Genomic DNA, 8,000 nt, shown 5'->3' on the forward strand with positions numbered 1-8,000 from the left:
GGGGCACAGCCCCGGTTCCAGCCCGTGCCTCTCCCTCCACACTTCCCGGCAAGCAGAGGGAGCCAGTTCCAGCCTCAGCCAGCCCAGAGAGGGGCTCCCACAGTGCAGCAGTGGTCTGAAGGGCTCCTCAAGCAGGGCCAGAGGGGATGCCAAGGCCAAGGAGGCACCGAGAGCTAGTCAGGGCTACTAGCACATTGTCACATCTCAATATTGTCCAATAACAGAAATCAGAGAGAAGTACCAGAATCATAATTACAGAGAGAAGTTTGACCAAATCCCTTTTGTAAAAATATTAAATATAAACATGTATCTTCTATGTTTTTGTCCTAACCCTAAATACTGAATATTTACTGGGAAGTCTCTTAATCTGTGAAAGACTGCATTCAATTACACTAAAATAAAATATGGGAATTGATAAATTTTAAATTCAGTATTCCCTATGAAAAACTAACCTTACAATAAGTAAATTTTTTTATGAATTTTGCCACAACTGCTTATTTGGGGAATAAAAATCAGAACTCTGAAATTTTAGCTTTAAAAACCAATAATGTCTTTGAAAGCTAATGATCAATTGATCATTTTGTTTTCTAGCCATTTAATAATAACTTTGGCTTTCTTTTTTCGGGTTCATATGCCTTGCACCATCTTTGACCAAAACCAAAATTTTCACCTACTTTCTGTATAATCATTAGGAATTATGAAAAAGAGAGACAAGGATTAACGTTATCCAAGTTTATAACTATTGGATGGGCATTCTGCTAGACACTTTATGCTTCTTATCATATTAATGCTCCAGTATTATAAACAATAGAAAATAAAAGTTAATCTAGTAATATATAATATTAAATTCAACTAAATTTGGCCTGAGGATGTCTCTAAACATGTGTTCTTCCTTAAAGAACTGCGGCTGGAACTTAGTACATAGGCTAACTAAAAGCCTAACCTAGTAGTGTAATTTTGTAACAAATAGCTGAATCTCAGCCAATCATAGCAGCCGAACTTTAGTCAATTGCAAGCTGTCAACTGTTCAAATCTGCTCAAATAAGACAAAGGCTGCTGTAACCAATTGAGCTGTCTTGGTACCTCACTTCTATTTTCTGTGCCTCATTTCTGGGTTCTGTCCATAAATGCTGTCTGATCACATGGCAGACCAGAGTTCTTTGAACCTGTTCTGGTTCTAAGGGCTGCCAGATTCTAGAAGCATGAATAAAAATAAATTAAGACTGTTAACTAAATTTGTGGTAATTTTGTCTTTTAAAGTAATAATGGTATTTTTTATATGGTTTGAAAAAAAATTAAAGAGTTTCACCCTAGATTTCTGAAATGCGGTCTCTCAGCATCATTTCTATCACTGATTACATTTTTTTCATGTTGTGCCAGAGTCATTGTAATGTGCAATTTTCATTTCTAATCCTCAGTAGCACTGAAATGTGTATATTTTAATTATATTTCAGTTAATTTTGATCTGTGGCTTCTTTTCAATCACAACAATTTAGAAAATTAATAAACTTAGTGACAAGATACAAAAACAGGATTATTATTATTAAGGCCCATATCTAGGACCACATAAGAAATAAAATGTCATCTGTCATTTTAATTTATTATTCCTTATCACTTAACTATCAAATGATATAGTCCTGACATTTAGAAGACAGACAATATGCATAATAAATGTCAAGGCTTTTTGTTTTAATCCAAATACAACTTTATTTTCAAAAACCGTAACAAAAATGCAAGTATCATGTAATTTGTTCTTTCTTTCACACTATAAGCTTTGCCTAGAAACACACATCAGCCAAACCTGATATCTGTTGCCTAGCAACCATCTGACAATTGTTAGCCTTAGATGACCTGGATATACATCTGACTGTTAACCCTTATACAGCTGAGTTAATTAAACACTTAGAAATGCTTAGGACTTCTAGGTTAAAAAATATTGAAGTGGAATTTTATTTTAACCTTGAATTATTTAAATGGGTCAATTTTCTTATTAAAGGAACTGAAGAAACAGGAATAAATATGCTAAAGGGTTTTTACAATAGCAATAAACTATGCAAAACATGAAATAATGGCTTGAATTTTCTCATATAGCATGCTTAACCATACAAAGTATACTGAGTGATTCTTGTAACTGAAGCTTCAATTTCTACCTTATTATCTAATTTATATGCATGCATATTTTATCAACATTTCAATGTCACAAAAAATACTGAAATATAAGATCATTGACATTAGCTTAGTTTTGTCAATGACAGACTTCTCCAGCACTTAAAATGAAAAACATAAAACTAAACAAAGAGATGTTAATCTGCCAAGCATTCGGGTAAACAGGTTAAGGTTTAATGTAAATGTAAAGCAATAAAATTAAGGATAGCATCTGTTGAAAATAGTTATACTTCCAAAAAATATACTTACTGGATATATTATGCAAGCACTCATAAATGAGGGATAAAGAGACAAAGAAGAGAGAGACCAAAAGAATCTGCAAAACATTAGCATTTAAATAAATAATAAGTTTTTGTTTCTTGAGGCTAAAAAATAACCAAACACCTTGCTTCACTCTCTGAAAACATTGCTTTTAGAATGTTAATTTACACTTGTCGGAACCAAGTGTTTAAAAGTTTTTCCAAAAAACTAAATTAATTATAAATAGAATAATTTTCCACATCTCAGTAGTCATACTGTTAGTAAATTTGATATGGGTTAAAGTAGGCAAAAATACCTGTGTGTATGTGTGTATGTGTATGCATGTGTCTATTTGTGTTTGCACATTAAATAAGAACAGGCAATCAGAACAAACTAACTGGATACTCATATATTTAATTTTTTAATTATTGACATTTTTATTAAGGATATCTTCCCACTATAATTGAATAAATTTCTTTTTTTTTTTTTTTTTTTTTTTTTGAAACGGAGTCCTGCTCTGTTGCCCAGGCTGGAGTGCAGTGGCCGGATCTCAGCTCACTGCAAGCTCCGCCTCCCGGGTTTACACCATTCTCCTGCCTCAGCCTCCAGAGTAGCTGGGACTACAGGCGCCCGCCACCTCGCCCAGCTAGTTTTTTTTGTATTTTTTAGTAGAGACGGGGTTTCACCATGTTAGCCAGGATGGTCTCGATCTCTTGACCTCGTGATCCACCCGTCTCGGCCTCCCAAAGTGTTGGGATTACAGGCTTGAGCCACCGCGCCCGGCCGAATAAATTTCTTATAAGGATCAACGTATTAATCCCTGAGTGGAAAATCAGACTTATTTGTTAATTGGCTAAATATTTGCAATATCAAAAGATGGCCCCTAGTAATTACAAAGAAAAACCTTAATTCTTCAGAGGTAAAATACAACAACATAGTTGATTAAATATGCATCTTTGAATATGAAGTTATCAGATGAAAACAATGAAATCACTTTTTACCATTCAGTTAATTTATAAGATTGTAAATGTAATTAAACTGATTTTTATTTAACTCAATCAAACATGTTTTTAGTGTTCTTTTAACAAAATTTAAATTGTAGAACTTGGAAGATAATAGGAAAAAAATTAAGATAGCTCTATGTTCTAAGAGTTTTACATCAAATAGTAAAAATAAGGGTGGTAACTGAAAGAAAATTGTAATCAAAATATTTCATGTCATTTTTATTAAAAAAAATAAGATTCTTGAAGGTAGAGAAGTAGAAAAGATCAATAATACCAAAAAAAAGAGGTACTTTTGATAGAATGGAAGAATGGTGACTGTGGAAATAAATACAAGAAGAGGAAACATGGAAAGGAGTGAAAGTTAATATAGAGACTCAATTTATATATTGAGATGAACATGGGCCTTGGATGGGTGTAGACATATCATATAAAGTAAGTTTCATCTTTGCATTTTCCCTTTAACTGGAAATAGCCAGCCTGGTCTTTTCTTATCTTCTTTTCAAAGCAGAAGGAAAGACAAATAACCTTCCTATTGCCAATTCTCAGTGCAGTCCAGGGAAACTCAAAGTCTGTCCAGAGAAGACTTCCTCTATGGCAGCCACACTGTGTTCCAGCTCAGCTCTGGGCATGAAGGCCCAACTGTGGGTGGGAGAGGCAGTCAGTATAGCTGAGAAAGAACCAAGGGCAGTTGGAGCAAGCACCTTCTCATACTCTTGTGGAAATGCTCTTAAGTTATCCTTGCCATGCTCTCCTAAACATCATACACTCTGTGCTTGTGCAAATCCAAAGGTCATAGAACAGTAGAATGCTGATCAAATTTTTGTGTAGGATAAACCCAGATGCCAGTTTAGAGTTTACAATTCCATAGCTCTGTGAGCTTGAGCAAGTCATTAAATTTTTATGAGCAAGTTATTAAATCTTCATCAACCAAAGATAACAATACCTTATTAAAACAAAATACTATTATGTACTTAAGACACTTAGCACGATGCCTGGCCCATAACAAGTATTTAAAAATAAAGGAGGGAAAGTGCAAGATTGGGGACAGCAGGATGAAACAAATACTTTATGCTTATAAACACATTCACAGGTCTTCTAATGCTATGAAAATAAGAAATATAAGACTTTCATTTTCCACCTACTGTACTCAATTTGAGCATGTTTAACTTAGCTGTAATTCTCAAAAATCTTTGTAAAATAGATAATTATCATCACTTACTAAATGAGAACACTGTGACTAAAATAACTTTTGTAACTTATCAAAAGTAAGCTCACCTACCAATTTTAAGAACCTCTTTTGTGCCAGGTAGTTTTCTAAATGCTCAATATGTAGAAGTCAATAATTAAGACAAAATGAAGGCAAACAGCACTAGTCTTCCAGCCTAGGACACTTTTTATTCCAAAGCTTCTTTTGCTTTCATATGCTACTTTCTAATTTGAAACAGCTAAATTGAATGCCCTTTTCCCTGGTGGTGAGCAACAAAGAGAATTCTAACAAGGTAGCCGCAGCTTTAATCAGCATAAAATAGCTAAACCACAGATTGAGCAAGTTTAGTATACAAGTCCCAGAGGAAAGTTAATGAAACCAGAATGTTGAATATTGTTACATATATATTCAGCCATAATTGGCCAGGAGTAAATGTTGATTTTATATAAGCAATTAAGCTAAAATAATTATACTATTTTAATGTTAGTGAGGATTCAAGGTAAAGGGTAATAGAATATCTCATGCATTCAACAAACATTTATTGAACACCTCCTAAGTGTCAAAGAGTAATTTCTAAGTTACGAAGTACAGAGGTAAGAATAAGCAAGACAAATGCAGGACTAGGGTGTAAAGTCCTATGTGAAAGGTAAGCAGGCAATGACAAGATAGTGAGGTAGGTGCTATGATGGGGTAACAACATATTGTTGGAACAGACGAGATCACAAGAATACAGTCTCACCAAGACTTGGGGGTCATGGAAATTTTCCTGGAAAAATGAATGTCTATGCTGAGACTAGAAGGATATGACACTTAGTTTTTTGTGTTAACTTGACTGAACCATGGAGTGCCCAGATATTTTGTTAAACATTATTCTGGATGTGCCTGTGGGAGTGTATTTGGATGAGACGAACATCTGAGTCAGTAGACCGAGTAAAGTAGACTGCCCTCCCCATTGTGGTGGGCCTCATCCAATCCTTTTGGAGAGGGGAGAACTGCAGCATAAATGGCTGGCAGAGGCAGGGAAAGACCAGCAGAACGGCAAGAGAGAAACAGACAAACAGTGGGAGAGAGAGAGAAAGAGAGAGAGAGGAAGTGACAGAGACAAAGAGGGAGTCAGAGAGAGAGAGAGACAGAAAGTCAGAGAGAAGAGACAGAGAGAAGGAGAGAAAGAGACAGACAAAGAAGGAGTCAAAGAGAGAGAAAGAGATAGAAATAGCAAAGGAAAAACAGTGTACCCCATTCCTTTAAAAACCAGGGTAAATTTAAAACCTATAATTGATAATTGGAGGTCTTCTCTGTGACTCTATAACACTCCAATATATTGTTGGAACAGACGAGATCACAAGAATACAGTCTCACCAAGACTTGGGGGTCATGGAAATTTTCCTGGAAAAATTTACACCTTGTTGTCAGTGTAAACAAGGGCGTAGCCCAAAAGCCCTGACGCCACTGACAACCAGTAGCCTTCCTATCAAAAATTCTTAACCCAGCAGGTTTCTTAACAGGGGATCTAAATCTTAATTAATGACCCTACCAAAGGTCCAACCAAACCTAAGAGGAACTCCCTTCAGGACAGAAGGATAGATGGTTCTTCCCAGGTGATTAAGGGAAAAAGACACAATGGGTATTCAGTAAATGATAAGAGAACTCTTGTAGAAGCAGTTAGGAAAATTCCCTAATAATTGGTCTGCTCAAATGTGCATGCTGTTTTCATTCAGCCAAACATTAAAGTACTTACAGAATCAGGAAGGAGTCATCTATACCAATTCTAAGTGAACAAGGTCTTATTAATAGCAAAGAATAATTGAAATCCCAAACTTACAAGGTTTTCAACAAAAGTAAACTTTGCTAAAAGTTAACAGTGTAACATGTATTATCCTAACTTCTAATCTTGTGGAAATCAGACCCTATCTGTGCCGCTCAAAGCTCAAGTCCATCAGTGCAGGGCCATACAAGTAATAACCCTACTTATAGGGTTAGGAATGGCTACTGCTACAGAAACCAGAATAGCAGGTTTATCCACTTCATTATCCTACTACCACACACTCTCAAAGGATTTCTCAGACAGTTTGCAAGAAATAACAGAATCTATCCTTACTCTACAATCCCAAATAGGCTCTTTGGCAGCAGTGACTCTCCAACATTGCTGAGGCCTAGACCTCCTCACTCCTGAGAAAGGAGGACTCCCCACCTTCTTAGGGGAAGAGTGTTGTTTTTACACTAACCAGTCAGGGATAGTATGAGTTGCTGCCTGGCATTTACAGGAAAAGGTTTCTGAAATCAGACAAGGTCTTTCAAACTCTTATACAAACCTCTGGAGTTGGGCGACAAGGCTTCTCCCCTTTCTAGGTCCTGTGACTACCATCTTACTATTACTCACCTTTGGGCCCTGATTTTTAACCTCCTTGTCAAATTTGTTTCCTCTAGGATCAAGGCCATCAAGCTACAGATGGTCTTACAATAGAACCCCAAATGAGCTCAACTAACAACCTCTACTGAGGACCCCTGGACCGACCCGCTGACCCTTTGGCTGGCCTAGAGAGCTCCCCTCTGGAGGACACTACCACTGCAGGGCCCCTTCTTTGCCCCTATCCAGCAGGAAGCTAGAGTGGTCATCACCCAATCCCAATAGCAGTTGGGGTGTCCTGTTTAGAGAGGGGATTGAGAGTTGAAGCCAGCTGTATTTCCTGGGTCGAGTGGGGACTTGGAAAACTTTTCTGTCTAGCTAGAGGATTGTAAAACACACACATCAGCACTCTTTGTCTAGCTAAAGGATTGTAAATGCACCAATCAGCACTCTGTAAAAACGCACCAATCAGCGCTCTGCGTCTAGCTAAAGGATTGTAAATGCACCAATCAGCATTCTGTAAAAATGCACCAATCAGCACTCTGTGTTTAGCTAAGGGATTGTAAATGCACCAATCAGCACTCTGTAAACACGCACCAATCAGCACTCTGGGTCTAGCTAAAGTATTGTAAATGCCCCAATCAGCATTCTGTGTCTAGCTAAAAGAGTGTAAATGCATCAATCAGCACTCTGTAAAAACACACCAATCAGTGCTCTGTGTCTAGCTAAAGGATTGTAAATGCACCAATCAGCAGTCTGTAAAATGTGTAAAATGAACCAATCAGCAGGACATCGGCAGGGACAAATAAGGGAATAAAAGCTGGCCACTGCAACCAGCAGTGGCAACCCACTTGGGTTACCTTCCATACTGTGGAAGCTTTGTTCTTTCACTCTTCACAATAAATCTTGCTGCAGCTCACTCTTTGGGTCTGCACCACTTTTAAGAGCTGTAACACTCACTGCCAAGGTCCGTGGCTTCATTTTTGAAGTCAGTGAGACCAGACATCGACTGGAAGGAAGAAACTCCAGACACATC

This window comes from Colobus angolensis, unplaced genomic scaffold, assembly GCF_000951035.1.
Source record: "Colobus angolensis palliatus isolate OR3802 unplaced genomic scaffold, Cang.pa_1.0 Scaffold16, whole genome shotgun sequence".
In the NCBI taxonomy this organism is placed as follows: domain Eukaryota; kingdom Metazoa; phylum Chordata; class Mammalia; order Primates; family Cercopithecidae; genus Colobus; species Colobus angolensis.